The sequence below is a fragment of the Elephantulus edwardii genome, unplaced genomic scaffold, assembly GCF_000299155.1.
Source record: "Elephantulus edwardii isolate Elephantulus edwardi_28Jun2011 unplaced genomic scaffold, EleEdw1.0 scaffold00029, whole genome shotgun sequence".
In the NCBI taxonomy this organism is placed as follows: domain Eukaryota; kingdom Metazoa; phylum Chordata; class Mammalia; order Macroscelidea; family Macroscelididae; genus Elephantulus; species Elephantulus edwardii.
This window is the reverse complement of record NW_006399779.1, coordinates 13,493,089-13,510,599: the sequence shown is the minus strand read 5'-3', so window position 1 is coordinate 13,510,599 and position 17,511 is coordinate 13,493,089. Positions and strand designations below refer to the sequence as shown.

The following is a 17,511-nucleotide window of genomic DNA, read 5'->3' as shown; positions in this document are numbered from 1 at the left end:
GCTGCTTGTTAGTTTCCAGGCTGAGAAGTGCCAAGCTAGAGAGAGAGATCAGAAATCTGTCAGATTACTTAATGCTCTGGCGATTGTCAGGATTCCTTTCCTCACAACACCCACTGCCAGTGAGCCAATTTCAACTCAAATCAACACAGGACAGAGTAAAATTGCCTCAATGGGATTCCAAGGTTGTAAATCTTCATGGAAGCAGACTACCTAAACTCTCTCCCACAAACCACCAACCTTCTGCTAAATAGTCAAACACCTTAGTCACAGAACCACCACCCAATAAGAAAATAACAAAGTGGGCAATCAAACCATGATCAAGGGGGCTGTGGTTTCAATCAGAAACTGCTGATCTAGGAAGTAGAAGACCGCTTCAATTCAAGTCAGAACACAAATCAACGTACACTCTGGCTCTAAGACAGGATCTGCCAATATCCCTAATAAAGTGACTAAATTGGGGCATGGAAGATGAGGAGAGGTGCACCATGGGTTGAACCATGTTTCCCCAAAATACACAAACATACGGCATAATGTGGAAAGTATGCAATGATTCCCCTACGATCTGATAAACCAAATTTCTCTATAAACATTCCAGGTGGAATGAAACTCCTTTAATCTCATCACAGTCTTGATATGGTATAAAAGGAGCTTTTCTAGGATATAGCCTTTAATAAATACCTTTTAAATCACAAGAGATAAAAAGTCAGGAAAGTGAGGTAAAAAGGGAAGCCTCAATACCGCCAAGGAAGACTCCCCAGGACTGGAGTGTGTCCTTTCAGGCACAAGTCTCTGTGCAAGGACACCTGAAAGGCCAAGATGCGTGAAGAGCTCCAAGAACCACCGAGTCTACAGTGTGAAAGACACAAGAGCTCCTTGCCAGAACCAATGGGAAGAGGAAGTTAGCCTTGAGCTGGAAACCGGAATTTGGATTTTTAACTCCTAAACTGTTAAGGAATAAATTTGTTTGTGATAGCCATACACTTGTGGTATCTTTGTTATAGTAGCATAACATAACAAGACAAGGGGTAAAAGATGAGAGGGAAGATACAGAAACAAAATAAAATATGTTCCACCCAAAAACTTGTTTCAAACACAAATCGCAAAACAAATGAAGAAATCTAATGTTAAGAAAGAAAAAAAAAAAAAAAAAAAAAAAAAAAGAAAGAAAAACCATAAAATTAGTAACCGGAAAAGAAATGCATCTCATTCTTACTTCATTTAATGCAATTTGCCAAAATGTTAAATGTGTTATCTTGACGATATTCAAGATATCTTGAAAAGATATAAATGAAAGACTCATCACAAGGAATTTTTTTAAAAACTACACAAAAATTAAATAAAGTAGAGGTGTAACAAAAATAAGAACAAGGAAAAAGGAAAGGAATAAATAAACCTAATTAGAAATGTTGCAAATGTTGTTGTTAAGTGCCATCGAGCCATAGGTGACTCATAGCGACCCTATGAACAAAAGTCCTGGACATCTGAATAACTTTCGTCCTTTCTCCAGGTTCGTAGGGTTTACCAGAGGCAGGCTATTATGGAAGTGGATGCCACTCCTGCTTCCAAGCGTGTTTTAATCGGGGAGCTCCACCAAACACTGTCCACCAAGGGTAACCATTTTCGCATTTGACTCATCAGTGTCACAGTGTTTGGCTTCACAGCAACCACGAGTTACCTCTATACAGCAAGTGGGCATACCAGGGTTACAAGACCTTGAAGAATGTTTCACCAAAAACAATTAAAGGCAGGCCTGAGGGCTGCGGAGTAGTCACCCACCTTTGGCAAATACAGATGGAAAAACACAACTGAAACTGTAATGCTTGTTTTATGGACTACCAAGGTAATGTTGCTGGGTGCCTCCAAGTCAACTAGGACCCACTGTGACCCCAAGAATAAAATGGATTGGTACCCTGCCTTATCCTATGTCATCCTCATCATCTCTCGTATTCTTGAGCCCACTGTTACACTCCCTGTTGTCAATCTACCTCCCTGAGCATTCTCCTCACTTTCACTGACCCTCCACCTTTCCAAGCATGATGTCCTTTTCCAAGGACTAGATCCTCCAAACAATTTGCCCAAAATATGAGATAAGCTCACCATCCTTGCCTCCTTGTAACACCTCAGATGCACTTTCTCAAGACAGATTCATTTGTTCTTTTGGCAGTCTATGGAATATGCAGTACCGTTCTCCATCGCTATAACTCAAAGGCATCCATTCCATTTCTGTTGTCCTTAGTCACCATTTCAAATGCATAGCAAGTAATTAATCATGGTATGAATAACATGCACCTTAGTCTTGCACTGACACCTAAAAGAGGTCCATGACAATGAAATACGTCTTTTGATTTCCTAACTGCTGGTGCCAAAGGTGTTGACAGTAGATGCAAGCAAGATGAAACTCCAGACAATTTCTACCTTTTCTCCATCTATCATAATGTTGTCTATTGGACCAGTGATGAGGATTTTTATTTTCTAGTTCTTGAAGGCTATAGTCTTTGGCCTTTTGCAGCAAACATTTCAGGTCCTCTTCACTTCTGGCAAGCAAGGTTATGTCATCTGCATAACTGAGGTGGTTGATGAATCTTTTTCCAATCCTGATGCCACATTCTTACTCATAAAGTCCAGCTTCTTGAATGATTTGCTCAGCATACATATTAAATAGGTATGGAAAATGATCCTTCCTTACAAGGAGGGCCCAGTCTCTGGAGAGGGAGACTGGAGGGACAGCGCAGGAGAGGAAGACCGTCGATGAGATGGACTGATTCAGTGACTGGGGTAATGGGGTTTGGTGTGTCAAAGACAATAAGGTTTGGCACAGGATAGAGTGGGTTTAGAGCTGTTGTACATAGGGTCGTTACGAGTTGCAAGCAACTTGACAACAATGACAACATACTTCAAAACACAAATTTAAAAGGAAAGAGTATTGAACTAAATATGAGCCCATATTATATACACAAGAGAGAAATTGCAGGCAATAAATAAATCTCTGTAAATGTTCATTAAAATTAAATTATTTTTTTTTAAAAAAGCAACTATTGTTGTTGCTATGTACCATCAAGTCAGAACTGACCCATAGCTGACCCTCCAGCAGGTTTTCAGAGGCAGTACTGCCCATCCTTCTTCCATGGCATAGCTGGTGGCCTCGAACTATGTCTCTTCGGGATTGCAGCACAGCTTATTGCCACAAGGCCACCAGAGCTTCCTTAAAAGCAACTTGTTGCTTGTTGTTGTTATGTGCCATTGAGAGGCCCTGCGGCTCATAGCAACCCTAGGTACAACAGCCCTAAACTCTGCTCTATCTTGTGCCAATCTTATTGTTTCTGTCACACCCACTCCCATTACCACAGTCACTGAATCAATCCATCTCATCGAGGGTCTTCCTCTCTTTTGCTGTCCCTCCACCCTCCCAAGCATCACGTTCCTCTCCAAGGACTGATCCCACCTTGCAAAAAAGCAACTAGAAGGGGGAAAAAGATTGTCTCCAAAGAACAACAGATTGACAGCGTAACTCAGGTGCCTTCAACAGAGCTCAGAAGAAAATGAAGTAGAATGTTTCAAGAGGGGAGGAAAAAGAAGTGTTGAGAATGTGATACGGAGCCAAACATCATTCACCAATGAGGGAAAAGTGTTTTTTTGTTGTTGTTGTTTTTTAACATATCAAGAATTATCTATTGATGATCATGGAAAGAACTATTATTAGAGCTATATTTCTTCAAGAAGAAAAGTGAACACAGTGGAAACAAAGGGAAAACAAGGGGAAAAAAAACCCTATAGAAATTGATGAAATCTTAACAACTGACTATACTCAAGGTCATCTGAAGAGCTTAAGAATGTAAAACCATGAAGACTCTTTCATGGAGGGATAGGGAGGGAAATGTGCAACAATGAATGAATGGAAATCCAAGCTTTCTGTAAACTTTTGTTAAAATAGCAATAAAAAAATTTTAAAAAAGAAGAAAAGAACATAAAACTAATACTTTTTTAAAAAGAAAATGAATTAGGAGAGTCTTTAGGTGATGTCAAAGAATCCTTAGAATTCTGGTACAAACACAACTGAAATTCAACCCAAAACTTTATTGATAAAACTTAACCACATAATCATCTAAAACCTCAAAGGTATGCACAAAGAAGTAAAATCTATAACAAAAATTACCTAAGCGAAGGCAAAGGCATGAAAAGAAAAAAAAACCCAAAAATAAAAATATAATTGCACCAAATATTAATAGATTAAAAGAATATTTAAAAAGAGATTATTTTAAAAAAGATCAATTAGAGGAGCTCTGATGGCCTAGTGGCAAGAAGGTGCACTAAAATCCCAGAGGTACACAGTTTGAATTCATCAAATGTTCTGCTGGAGAAGGAGGGACAATCTCCTGCTGTACCAGTCAGATCCGATTTGATGGTACACACACAAAAAGTAATGAAATAAAATTTAAAAAAAAATCTAAAAATCCAAATAATGCCTGCTTATAACAGATTAATAAAGAAAAATTTAAAAAATAAAAGGGTAGAAAAATATGCACAATTTATATACATACTACACACAAAACACACATGCATTGCAAATAGCCTATATAGCAATATTTACAGGACCACGCATTACAAAAATATGAAGAAAAAATGTTAAAGCTAAATTAACAAACATGTTGATGATTCACTATACAAAAATTACTTGATTCTATATCAAGATGTCTAAATAGATGTGGTTACATGATAACCTTAGTTAACATAGTACAGACTACAATGTCTGTATTTGTTTCAAAATATATATTTTGGTCTATTTTATTTACTGCTGAAACCATGGCACCTAGGAGAGTAGTGTCTGGCTAGTGTACAGCAGGAACACAAATATTTATTGAATTATCTTCATAGTCGTTTTATTTTTTTTTTTAGATTTTAATTAAAGTTTATAAAGAATCTGGATTTCCACTTATTCATTGGCACACATTTTCCTCCCTAATATAAACTATTTTAATGAAGTAAACAAACTTTTTTATTAGGAGACATTTATTGATCTAAAAGGTACTGAGTCTGACTCCAAAGAAATTGTCCTGTTCAATGAGTATTGGCTGAAAACTGTATACTACTGAAGACATAGGAGGAAGAAAAACAACCAACAAAGAGAACGGAATCTTTCTGACCTTAAAGCATTTAATATCTAGAGACCTAACACCAGTCATTGCCAATAAGTCAGAAATGACACACAGCTAACCCTGCAGCAGGATTCTGAGGCTGTAAATCACATGAGAGGAGAATACACATCCTTCTCCCTTGGAGCTGATACTGGATTCACACCAGCAGTAGTGCAGCCTGTGGGTCAGTGGTACACCGCCAGAGCTCCACTACCTAGTGGCTAGTCATTAGGAAAAGTCAAAGTACAGTAGAACCTGAGAGGACCAGAACATATGTAAAGTGAAAGCACATCTGTCAAGAGAAGGAAAATATTTTCCACTAAACAACAAAAAAGTGGTACAAGTATACCTTGTTCATGAAGGAAAACTTCTGAGACCCAGAAACAAGGCCTTGCCACTGAGTTCCAGCTCTTACAGGATTCACTGTATAAAGTTAAGTCAGGGAATACTATTATGTGCTGTCAAGTCACCTGCCATTCACTGTGACCCTATGTACAGCAGCCTGCCCTGTCCTGAGCCAGTCTCACTAAGTCCAACACACCAACCCCCATTGACCCAGTTACTGTATCAATCAATCTGAAGTCCTCCTCTCCTGCACCGTTCCTCCACCCTTCTGAGCATGATGTCCTTCTCAAGGAATGGTCTCTCCTGGCCATGTGCCCAAAGTATGGATGGACCTTCAAAATCTTAGCCTCCCTCAGCATAATGCTCTCAGTCCCACAAGGACAAATACTGTATAAACCCATTATTGCAGAATGAGTATGAGCATCCAAGGCAGTGGGGTGGTAGGTAGAAATAGAGGGGTGAAGATGGTGGGTTAAGGTGTTAATCATAGGGTTGCACAATTCTATGGGTGGGTGGGGTGAAGGAAATGGGAAGGATCTTTGTGAAAAACAATGTATTCAAATGTTGTAAATAAATCAGAATAAAAAAAATAAATAAAAATCCTAGCCTCCAAGGAGAAAATTGGTTTCACCCTCTCCAAGATAGGCTGTTTTCTTGGTGGTCCATGGTATGTTCAAGACTCTTCTCCAGCACCACAACTCAAAGGAATAGATTCTTCTTCTGTCATCCTTAGTCATCACTCAACTTTCTGATGCACAGCAAGTAACTGCAAAGACCACAGCCTGCATGAGGTGTACCTCAGTCTCTCGACTGACATCATTGGTTTTCAGTGCTCTGGAGAGGTCTCTGACAGCAGATTTTCCCAGTGCAGTTCACCTTTTGATTTCCTGACTGCTGGTTCTAAGAGTGTTGATTGTGGAGCTGAGTAATATTCAGGAGGGGCACCTAATTTAATTTAGTATTTGAGAAATGAGAGAAGGCTTCCTGGGGGAGAGGGGTGGTGGGGAACCCTACATTAACCCAGAAAAAATGAAGAGGAAGAGAAGGCAATCATGTAAGGGGCAATGATCCAGGCAGAAGAACAGGCCCAAAGTCCTGCAGGCAAAAGGAAACATGAAACTTGGAAGGATCTAGTAAATAATACAGGAGAGAAGTGATGACAGATTATATTGGTCAGGAAAGTGCCAACCAGAACAACAAAGACTGCACAGTATGTAATACTGAAAGCAGCACTTCCAGATTATATAATCTTATGTCCTTCTTTATATGACAGATATTCTAGTGCTTAAAATAGACTATATTTCAAAAAGAAAAAAAAATCACATCCTGTATGTTAACTGACTGAGACAAACTGGCAAGTAAATACAGGAAAGTAAACTGTGGCCACAGATTACAGCAGTGAGATGGTTTTTTCATTTGTCTACTCCCATGTTTAGATGTGAATCACCCTTTAAAAACCAGGGAGAAATTCCCCTCACTCATATAATTTTCTTCAGGTAAATCAATCTGAAGCTTCTGCTCCTAATTCCTGTAGTAGCTATAATTAACCTAGAACTAGTCACAAACTACATTGGGTTATTTCACTTTGCTGCTGTTCATTTCTTTACTGGGCTTTCTTCTGTTTCCTGAACTGAGATTCTTCCCAACAGGACATACTTTGAGTGCATTATGTCCTATTCTTGATCTCCAGGGCTACCAATAATTCCTTATATCTGAGTTTTAGATGAAAACACCTTAGAAAAAATGACAATAATTGTCAAATCCTCATTCCTTCACAGGTATACATCGAATTATCCTTTATATTTCTTTTCTGTCTAACATTGGTTTTGCAATATGCTTCTCACATTTAAAGGCATAGGTAGCCTTTTTCTCTCTTTAAAAAAAACAAACAACAAAAGCAAGAAACCTCTATCTATGTATATTCCTGTAACAGAGACACATATTTTCGTTACATGAGAATGTAGAGAGAGGAGGGGAAACAGAGGACTAGGCAGCAGTGTGGGTGAAGGATGGAACGGTGGAATACATGGAAAGAAAAATAAAGAAGGATCTATTATGTGTGGTTAACATTACTGATGAACTAAAGCAAAGTTTAAAACAGTATTTGCAAAAGGGTGTATTATCCCTAAATTTATACCAAAACTCAGCTTCTATCAATAGTCAACTACAATGTAAATGCCAAAAGATAAAAAGTTGAGTGATGAGCCAAGATTTCAAATATACTAAAAATCAGCCTTGATCAACAATTTAGCACTATAATTTAGAACAATTTAGCACTGTAATTTAGAAAAGTTGCAGTGTAGGTAGATACAAACCTCTTCTAAGAGAGACGTGGGGTTTATTCCAAGTTGTGATACTTAACTCGCGATTTTGATCAAGTTACTTAATCTCTCTGTCTCTCAGGAAGGTTTTAAATCTGTAGCTATATACTAGAGAGTCACAGAGTAGAAGTGTTGGCTTAAAACTTCAGAATATCTTTAAATAAAACCCAAAAGAAAACATTAGCTTTATTACCAACAATCATTAAAAATTACAATTAAGATTCACTTTTTCTATTCCATATTCTGTTTTCTCAAAGAAATTATTCAACAAACATTAAGATGCCACACTCAGAACTGGATAATAAACACAACAATAAAGTATGGCTTTGCCTGTGATGAGTGTATACTCTAGTGGAAAGGACTGAAAGTGGGAAGTGTCTAGTCTAGTTAAGAATTCCAATGGTTGGCAGAATTAAGGACTGAGGTGACAGCAGGCATCTGGCTGTCACATCACTGACTGGTTGGAAAAGAGAGTAGTTCTGTTGGTACATGCTGAGATGAAGTGGATAAAGAACAAGTTTCCAGGCCCGAGGTGGAGCCAGAGTGGTACCCCATCCTGGCCCACTCTCAATACCAAGGCCAGCATCATCCTATTGCTTTTTCTGTCCGGATGGGCAGCTGCCAGAGCTTGGACTGGAACATACAGAGGGTTCCCTGCTACTTAAATATTAAGAACAAAGTATGTTGTTTTTAATAAATCAATGCATCAGAACCAACTCATAGCTGACCCTCCAGCGGGTAAATCACATGGGAGTTGACTCCCATCTTTCTCCTGTGGAGCAGCTGGTAGATTTGAACCATGTGTCTTTGGACTGGCAACACTGTTCCTTACCACTAGGTCACGCTGTTGCCTTTAAATCTGAGGAACAAAGTACAGTCTTGTTCAAATGCAATTAATGGTAAAGCTTATTTTAGTAACAAAAGGTTATCTGTAACTTTCAGAAAATCATATGATCTGATAAAAATTACATTGTTGTGCATGTTGAGTAAAGGAAAGTGATTCCAACACAAACCAACCCAATGTGTCAGAGGAGAACTGCCTTGAACTCCTTAACCGACATGGATCTGGAATGAGGGATAACCCTGTTGATAACCCTGAAAGTAGAGATCAGAAAGCTGTTTTCTTGTGTTTTAACCATCATGCAAAGGCATTAAACCATATACATCATAATAAATTATAGATGTTGAGATGAATGGGGATTTCAAAGCATCTCGTAATGCTCATTAGAAACTTGTATATAGATTAAGGGGGGGAATCAATAGAACAGAAGAAGAATATATTATATAGTTTAAAGTCAGGAAAGATGTGTTTTAGGGATGTATCCTTTCACCATAATTTGGTGAGTGACCAATCTGAGGAGCTGGACTATAAGAACACAGCTTTAGGATTGGAGGAAGACTCATAAATAGGGGTATGTGGATGATACAATCTTGATAGCTCAAAGTGAAAGGGACTTGAAGCACTTCTTGATGAAGATGTAATCCTTCAGAACAGATTCCTCAATGTATAGAAAACAGAAGTCCTCACAACTGAACCAATAAGAACATGATGATAAATAGAGAATATTAAGAACTAGTAAAGGTTTTTTTTATTTGGATCCATAATCAACTCCCAAGTAAGCAGCATTCAGGAACTAATATATTACCAAAAAAAAAAAAAAAAGATAAATGATTTATCACATCAGGTCAATCTGCTGCAAAAGACTCCTTAAAGGATTAAAAAGGACGGACGTCCTTCTGAGGACCAGGTTGCGCTTGATCGAAGCTATGGTATTTTCTAATCATTTCGTGTACGTAGAGGGTCAGTGAAACTAAGGCTGAGCCTCAAGGAGATAGATAACACAGTGACTGTAATAAGGAGCTTGAGCACGTCAGCGATCAAGAGGCCGGCACAGGGCAGGGCACGGTTCCAATACCTTGTTCACAGGGTTGCTATGAATCATAGTAGACTTGATGGCACCTAACATAATGTATGCATGCAAAAGGTGAACAATGACCAGGAAGACTGAAGAACTGATGCATTTAAATTATGATGTTGGAAAGATGATAGAATACATCATGGACTACCAAAAATATGAACAAACATGTCTTAGAAAAGAGGACAGCCAGAGTCCTCTTTACACAGGTATACTTACTCTTGGACATGTGATTAAGAAGAACCAGGTCCTAGTGGTAAGGAACTGCAACTACAATCCCAGAGGCGCACGGTTCGAACCCACCAGATGCTCTGCCAGGGAAGGAGGGACAATCTCCTCCTGTACCAGTCAGATCTGATTTGACGGTACACACACACAAAAACATAATAAAAAAAAACACACAAAAAACAAAAAAAACAAAGAAGAACCAGGTCATAGAAAAAGACCCCATGTTTGGTAAAGGTGGAAAAAGAAAAGTTGCTGTTAACAATGGACTTATACACAGCAGCAACTGCGAAAATGAGGCAGGACTGGCAGTGTTATATTTTGTTGAACACAGGAAGCAACTCAATGGAACCCTTTATTGTAAGCAGATCGCCAAGACTTTCTTCCTTTGAAACCACTGTTGTTTTAATTGTTGTTATATGCCGTCAAGCCATCTGTGACTCATAGTTACCCTACACACGATAGCTCTGAACCCTGCCCTATCCCAAGCCAGTCTCATTATTTTTGGCACATCTGCTCCTATAGCCTCAGTCACTGAGTCAATCTGTCTCATTTGAGGTCTTCCTCTCCTGTGCTGTGTCTCCACCCTTCCAAGCACGGTGTCCTTCTCCAAGGACCAGTTCCTCCAGGCAATATTTCCAAAGTATGTGAGACAGAGTTTTAAAATCCTTGCCTCCAAGGTGCACCTTGTCTCCACTCTCTCCAAGACATACCTGCCAGTTCTCTTGGCAGTAGAATGTTCAATACTATCTCCAACACCACAAGTCAAAGGCATTAATTCTTCTTCTGTCATCCTTAGTCACTCTGATGCGTAACAAATAATTGCAAAGACCATGGCGTGAATCAGGCGCACCTTAGTCTCTAGACTGACATCTTTGCTCTTCAACACTCAGAAGAGGTCCCTCACAGTAGATTTTTCCTAATGCACTTCGTCTTTTGATTTCCTTGCTGCTGGTGCCAAGAGTGCTGATTGTAAAAGCGAGCATGCTGAATTTGTTAACAAACTCAATGTCTTTTCACCGGGCCAACTAGCAGCATCATGATAAACTGACTCAGTGGTGTGAATCTTTGCTTTCTTGATGATGAGCTTCAATACATAAGACTGAAAATCATCAATTTTATGGTTAGCAGTTGAGCACTAGACCAACTGTGTATGCTTTCAAATTCAGGAATAAATGTCTTATTTTAAAGGCGTGATGGAGGCTGCTTTTGTCTGTAAGACCAAGTAAGAGAGATCTGAGCATATTGTTATTGTTGTTGTTGTATACCACAGAGTCAGAACTGACCCATAGATGGTTATCAGAGTGGGTTATCAGAGGCAGTTAATCACACAGGAGGAGACTGCCCATCCCTCTCTCATGGAGAGGCTCAAGCCTTGAACCATGTGCCTTTGGGATTGCAGTGCGGCTTCTTGCAATTAGGCTACCACAGGTCCATACAAGAAAAAAAAAGACTTTAGTTTTTAATTGTTTTAATTGAAGGAAATCAGGTATACTTCTTAAAAGACTATGCATCAAAGAGGTCACTTGACTTCATTCCTATAGTAGAGAAACACAAACTCAACAGTGTGACAGGAAAATCAGTCACATCAGCTGAAAAAGATACTTCATAATGGTATGATGTTGAACCATACTGGAAAGAATGATTAAAGCTAAAAATGATTAAATTGTTCCTTCAATAAATACTTACCATCTCCTCTATCTGGATACTATGGTACAAAACACTATGGTTTTTAAAAAAAAAGCAGGAAAATGAAAGACTGGCCACTTCAAAAATGTCCTAATCTGATGGAAAAAGAACACAAAGAAGCTCATGCAATGTGTCTAAGAGGAGGCATTCCCTACATGTTTCTTAGCCCTTTCATTTCACCACACAGAGACAATGGTATACCAACGGACAGCCCATGACTGGAGGAGGCTTTGCAACTCCGTCGTTCAAGATTCTGAATGCAGAAGAGCAGCAGTAGTTTCAGAAGGATTATATTGTGAACTTGGTTTTTATTGCTTGATTGCTTACATTTTACTGCCTTGTCCAAATCAAGTACTTACAAGTCACAGTGGCTATTGGCCATAGCAGACAGCTCAGCCAGAACAGTGTTATCATTCCAGAAAAATCTACTGAAAATGACTGTAATCTCTAAATCCACTCACACATTCTAAAATTCTTGTTCTATAGAAATGTTAACAATAAATGTAAAAGAAACACAATGGTGGGAACTATTCCATGATAAAAGGCACAAACGGCTCCTACATGCAACAATAAAACACACACTAAAAGAAGGAAGTCAGTCACAAAAGACCCCCTCTAACGTGTTCCTATTTATGTAAGAAGTCCAGAAAAAGAAAACTTGAAGGGATAGAAAGAAGATCAGAGTTGCTTAAGGTCAGAGTTAGGGAGAAGAATTCACTATAATCAGGAACCAGGGATCTTTGGAGGGTAAGAGAATGTTGTACAACTAGACTGTGGTGATGACTGTATAATTGTACATTCTTACTAAAAAACATAGAATTGTACAACGGAAATGGTTAAGCTGTACCCCAATAAAACTAAAACAGTATGCTACAATGAAACTCTTTATGAAACCTCTTTTTCAATTTTTTTTAAAACTTCAGCATCACAAATAAGTACAAATTTCCAGAAATAATAGAAACAAAACGCTCCTGCACAGAAAGTAGACACACACAACTCTTTGGCACCACCTAGTGGTGAAGATAAAGCTTCCTTCAAAACATTATACTTCTGAACCCTTACACAAAAAGCCCATTTAGCTAAGATACAATCAATCCACGACTTTCACAAACACTCTTTGAAATATTAAAAATTTCCCATCAAGTAACAAACACTATGCTCATAGAGAACAATGTATCCGAGGGCAGCGGCAGAAACAAGGACCACTGGCCAAGCACGTAAGTAGGTATATTCCAGAAGCTATGTGGCCAAAGTACTTTTTTACCTTAGTCAGGTTTATTCGGCTGCCCGTAAACATCTAAAGAAGGAAAAAAATGCTTTCCATGCCCTCAAATACTTTTTCACAAAAGGTGTTACAGGCATATAACTTCCACATATAACACACACACACAAATTTTCCAGAACTTTTTCCCTATTCGTCATTTTGTTTAGCGGATTTTACCTTCCACTTAATAAGAAAATAACTAAATCCATTTTAATGAAAGGAAAACGATCTGTCCCCCCCCCAAAGTGAAAACTTCCACTGTAGATGTGGTGAGTTTGTGCATTAGCATGCAGTCCGAACCCACCAGCTACTCTGCTGCGGAAAGATGGGCAATATCCTCCCACGCGATTTACTGCCTCTGAAAATCTCAAAGGTGGAGATCACCTATGTGCCGATGGCAATAAGTGAGTGTGTATGAGTGAACACTCATTATCAAACAACTTCTTCAAGGCATGTTACATGAATAGAGATGGAAATAATGTATAGAACATCTTGTCATTATCACCATGACTTTAAAAAAAATTGAGTTATCAATTTTTAAGGCCAGCAGGTACCTTATATTTCATTTAATTCACATCCATATGGGAGAGGAGGAACACCAAAGGATAAACCAGGATGTCCTTAGGCTGCAGTTAAGTCTCTAGATCTCTACTGCCTTTTTATCAGAGTACATACACGCTCGCTCTCTCTCTCTCAGTAAAAGTGGTTGTAAGAATGGAAATCCAAGTTTTCTGTAAACTTTTGTTAAAATATCAATAAAAAAAAACCCAATCACAAAAGTTGTTGTAAATGCCAATGTGTCAAAACCCACTTAGATCAGACCATCCAGTGGGGTTCTGGAGGCTGCACGTCATGTGCCAGGAGACCTTCTTTCTTCCATTGAGTTGCTGGTGGATTTCAACGACCCATCACCTTTGGGTCAGCACAACTTCCTGCATCACCAGAGCTCCCTAAATCTCAGATTTCAAAAAAACTCTTAAAAGCTTGTAAGATTAAGTTACTAACCATGAAAGGTTATAAAAGCATACTTGTTATTGTTATGTGCTGTTAAGTTGCCTGTGACTCATAGCAATCTCATGTATAACAGCCCTAACCCTGGTCTTCCTGTACCAATCTCACTGTCTCCAACACACTTATCCCGATTACCAGTCACTGAATCAGTCCACCTCCTAGAAGGTTTTCCTTTCCTGCACCGTCCCTTCATGCTCCCAAGCATGACGTCCCTCTCCAAGGACTGGTCCCTCCTTGCAACTTGTCCAAAGTATGTCAGATGTGGCTTCAGAATCCTTGCTCCCAGCAGCAGCCTGGTTTAACCTTCTCTAGGATGAACCTGTTCATTTGCTTAGCAGTCCATGGTACATTCAATATTCTTCTCCAACACCACAGCTCAAAGGCATCAATTCTCCTTTTATCCTCCCTAGTCACTGTCCAACCCTCTGATGTATAACACATGGTAACAAAGACCATGGCCTATATCATCAGATGCACCTTAGTCTCCAGAGTGACACCATTGTTCTTCAGTACTCTGGAGAGGTCCTTCCTTAACAGCTGACTTTCCCATCGCAATACGTCTTTTAATTTCCTCGCTGCTAGTGTTAAGAGTATTGACTGTAGAGTCAAGTAAACTAAGGCTGTGTACAATCTCAATCTCTTCACCATCCATCCTGATGCTGCCAATTGGCCCAGTGGTGAAAATCTTTGTCTTCTTGATATTAAGCCTCAATCTATATTGAAGGCTGCAGTCCGTGACCTTCTGCAGCAAGTGCTTCAGGTACTCCTCAGTTTCAGCAAGCAGTGACCATTTATAAATAAAGATCTTAAAGCAAATTAAGAAAATTATCATAGCTAACACAAATTCGCTCGTAACAGGAAACACTGGGAACAAGTTACTATAAATGAGCCCAGCACTAGGCCTACCTAGACTTGCACAGCATAGCCTTATGTTTATAGTATACATATATTAACAAAAAAGCAAATTACATTCAGAAAGATTACAAATATTACCAGGTAGAAGAGTTTGTATGTTAACAAAGGTGGTGAGATCTAATTTGTGTAGGTCTGTGTTATAAATACAGCCAATTATCCCTCTAAAGACATAAAGGGAGTCATTGTTGAAGGTCATAGCATATAACAGCCATGGCACATATTGTCCATGTAAATGACTGGGCTTCTTGCCCCCAAAGCAAGTAAAGCCCATCTCTTGTACTTCATATTACAAACATGGACGTCACTGCCGTTGCTTTCTCCAAATGGGATGATGGTACCTCCAAGCAGTTGCTGGTTGTTTCCAGGCAACACAAATGGCACAGATGCCAGTTCTTGGGGCATGTAGCCATCTGTGCCCATCTGGTACCCAAATCCTCCAGCAAAATAGTACTGCAGTTCCCTAAGAGAGGGCAGTTTTCATTGTCTGGTGCTCCAGGCTCATCATAATCTGTATTATAATTTCCAAACACATACAGATTGGTATTGTCTGCTACACATTCCAAAGTCCACTTCATGCTGGTGGAGGTCTGTGGCCTAGCAGTTGCAGCCACCTGGTGAGCAGCACAAAGCAGTTGAGCTGGCCGCCTCTTTGACCCCGGCTACCTAAACTGCCTGTGGCATCTCCTCCCCTCCAGCGGTTCCTGTTTCAGCCCTGGCTGGCTGACCTGACTCGCTAATGATTGCCACAGCCTGGTCCCAACAGCCCCTGGCTCAGTGGCACCAGTGGAGCCTCGTTCCTGGTCTCCTCAAGAGACCCGGGAAAAAGGAAAGAGAGGAGAACAGAAAATGTCTATTTATGCTTTATTGATTGTGCAAAGGCATTTGACTGTGTGGGAATCTCCCAGCACTTAACTGTGCTCGAGCAAACCTTATACCTAGATTCTAGATTAGGAGGCTGTTTTGCAAACAGCGCACTACATGGTTTAAAATTAAGAAGGAAGTAAATCGGGGTTGTATTCTTTCTCCATACCTGTTCAATCTGTACGCTGAATAAATTTTTCAAGAACCTGGACTCTATGAAGAGGAATGTGGAATTAAGATCAGAGGGAGACTCACAAATCACCTGCACTATGCAGATGATACAACACAGTTTGCTAAAAGTGAGGAGGACTTGAAGCACTTGTTGCAGAAGATCAAAGAATATAGCCTTCAATATGGATTGCATCTTAATGTCAAGAAAACAAAGATTTTTATCACTGGACAGATAGGCAACATCATAATAGATGGAGAAAAGACTGAAACTGTCAACAATGTTATCACACTTGGATTCACAATTAACACCCTTGGTACCAGCAGTCAGGAAATCCGATGTGTTGCACTGGGAAAGTCTGCAGTTAGGGATTTCTCAAATTATTGAAGAGAAATAACATCAGTTTGAGGACCAAGGTGCATCTGATTTAGGTCATAGTCTTTCTGATCACCTGCTATGCATCTGAAAGCTGGGCAATGACTAAGGGTGACAGAAGAACTGATGCCTTTGAGCTGTAGTGTTGGAGAAGAGTACTGAACATCCCATGGATGACCAAAAGAACAAACAAATAAGTCTTGGAGAGGGTTCAGCCAGAGGGCTCTTTGGAGGCAAAGATGATGAGATGTTGCTAGGAGCGGCTATTCCTTGGAGAGAGACATGATGCTTGGAAAAACAGAGGGTCAGTGAAGGACAGGAAGACCTTCAACCAAGTAGCTCAACATGGTGACTCCCTCAGTGGTCTCTAATGTGTCAGGAATTGTGAGGATGGCACAAGATAATAGGGTTACAACGGGTTGCACTCACCTTGACGGAACCTAATAACAACAACTACAACAACCAAGAGGTAAGATTTAAAAATCAAGACGCCCATTTATTACTGAGAACCAAGAACAAAGATTGTGTTCAATTATTTATAGCGTATTAATAAACAAGTGGCTTCTTAGTTGGTAGAACTCAATTTTAAGAGCAAACTGAAAGAAACATGTTCTGGAAGCTTAAAAATACATTTAGTTTGCCCTATATGAAAATCAAGCATTGTAATAAAATGTGAGAAAGGATGAAAATGAGGATATAATGCATCTAATTCTTTATTATACTGTCTATTTCTAATGGATGTGAATAACAGATTGCCATAGTTAGACATCTGAGAGATAAGTGTGGTCCAAAGACTCCTCTTATCTATTTTCCTATCAGTTGTCAAGAAAACAAAGACACTTAATCTTTTCATATTAATCTCTAAAAGGCTACCTGCATCCGAATCATTATTTAATGACACCAACACCTGGTCATACTGAATGTGGAAATAGTAGAAGCTCCATAAATCATCATGGAAAAGATGCCTAAAAATAGATTAGAACTGACTGCAATATTTATTAAGGTGAGGTATTTTTAGATTCTGCTAATAACTTTAAAAGATGACAGCAGTCAGCCAACTGCTCAGAGTTCGCCAAGGAAGTCCTGGACTTTTAATTATGGGACAGCTCTTTCTTAAATTCCAGAAAAAACTCTGCCACTTTTTCTTTGACTGCTCTAATTCCTTCCTTCTCCTTCTTACCCTCCCGGACACAGATGGTTCTGAATGATCCTGTGTGTTTCTTAACTTCTCTCTCATATCTGCCACTGCTTTGCCTCTCTGCTGTGTTCAAGTACTTTCTGCACAACT

General features: G+C 39.4%; 1 protein-coding gene across 2 annotated transcripts in view; it reads right to left on the bottom strand.

The window, feature by feature from the left end:
- Window positions 1-17,511, bottom strand: part of PDHX (pyruvate dehydrogenase complex, component X) — an 81,744-nt gene that overhangs the window by 44,265 nt on the left and 19,968 nt on the right. The window lies entirely within an intron of this gene.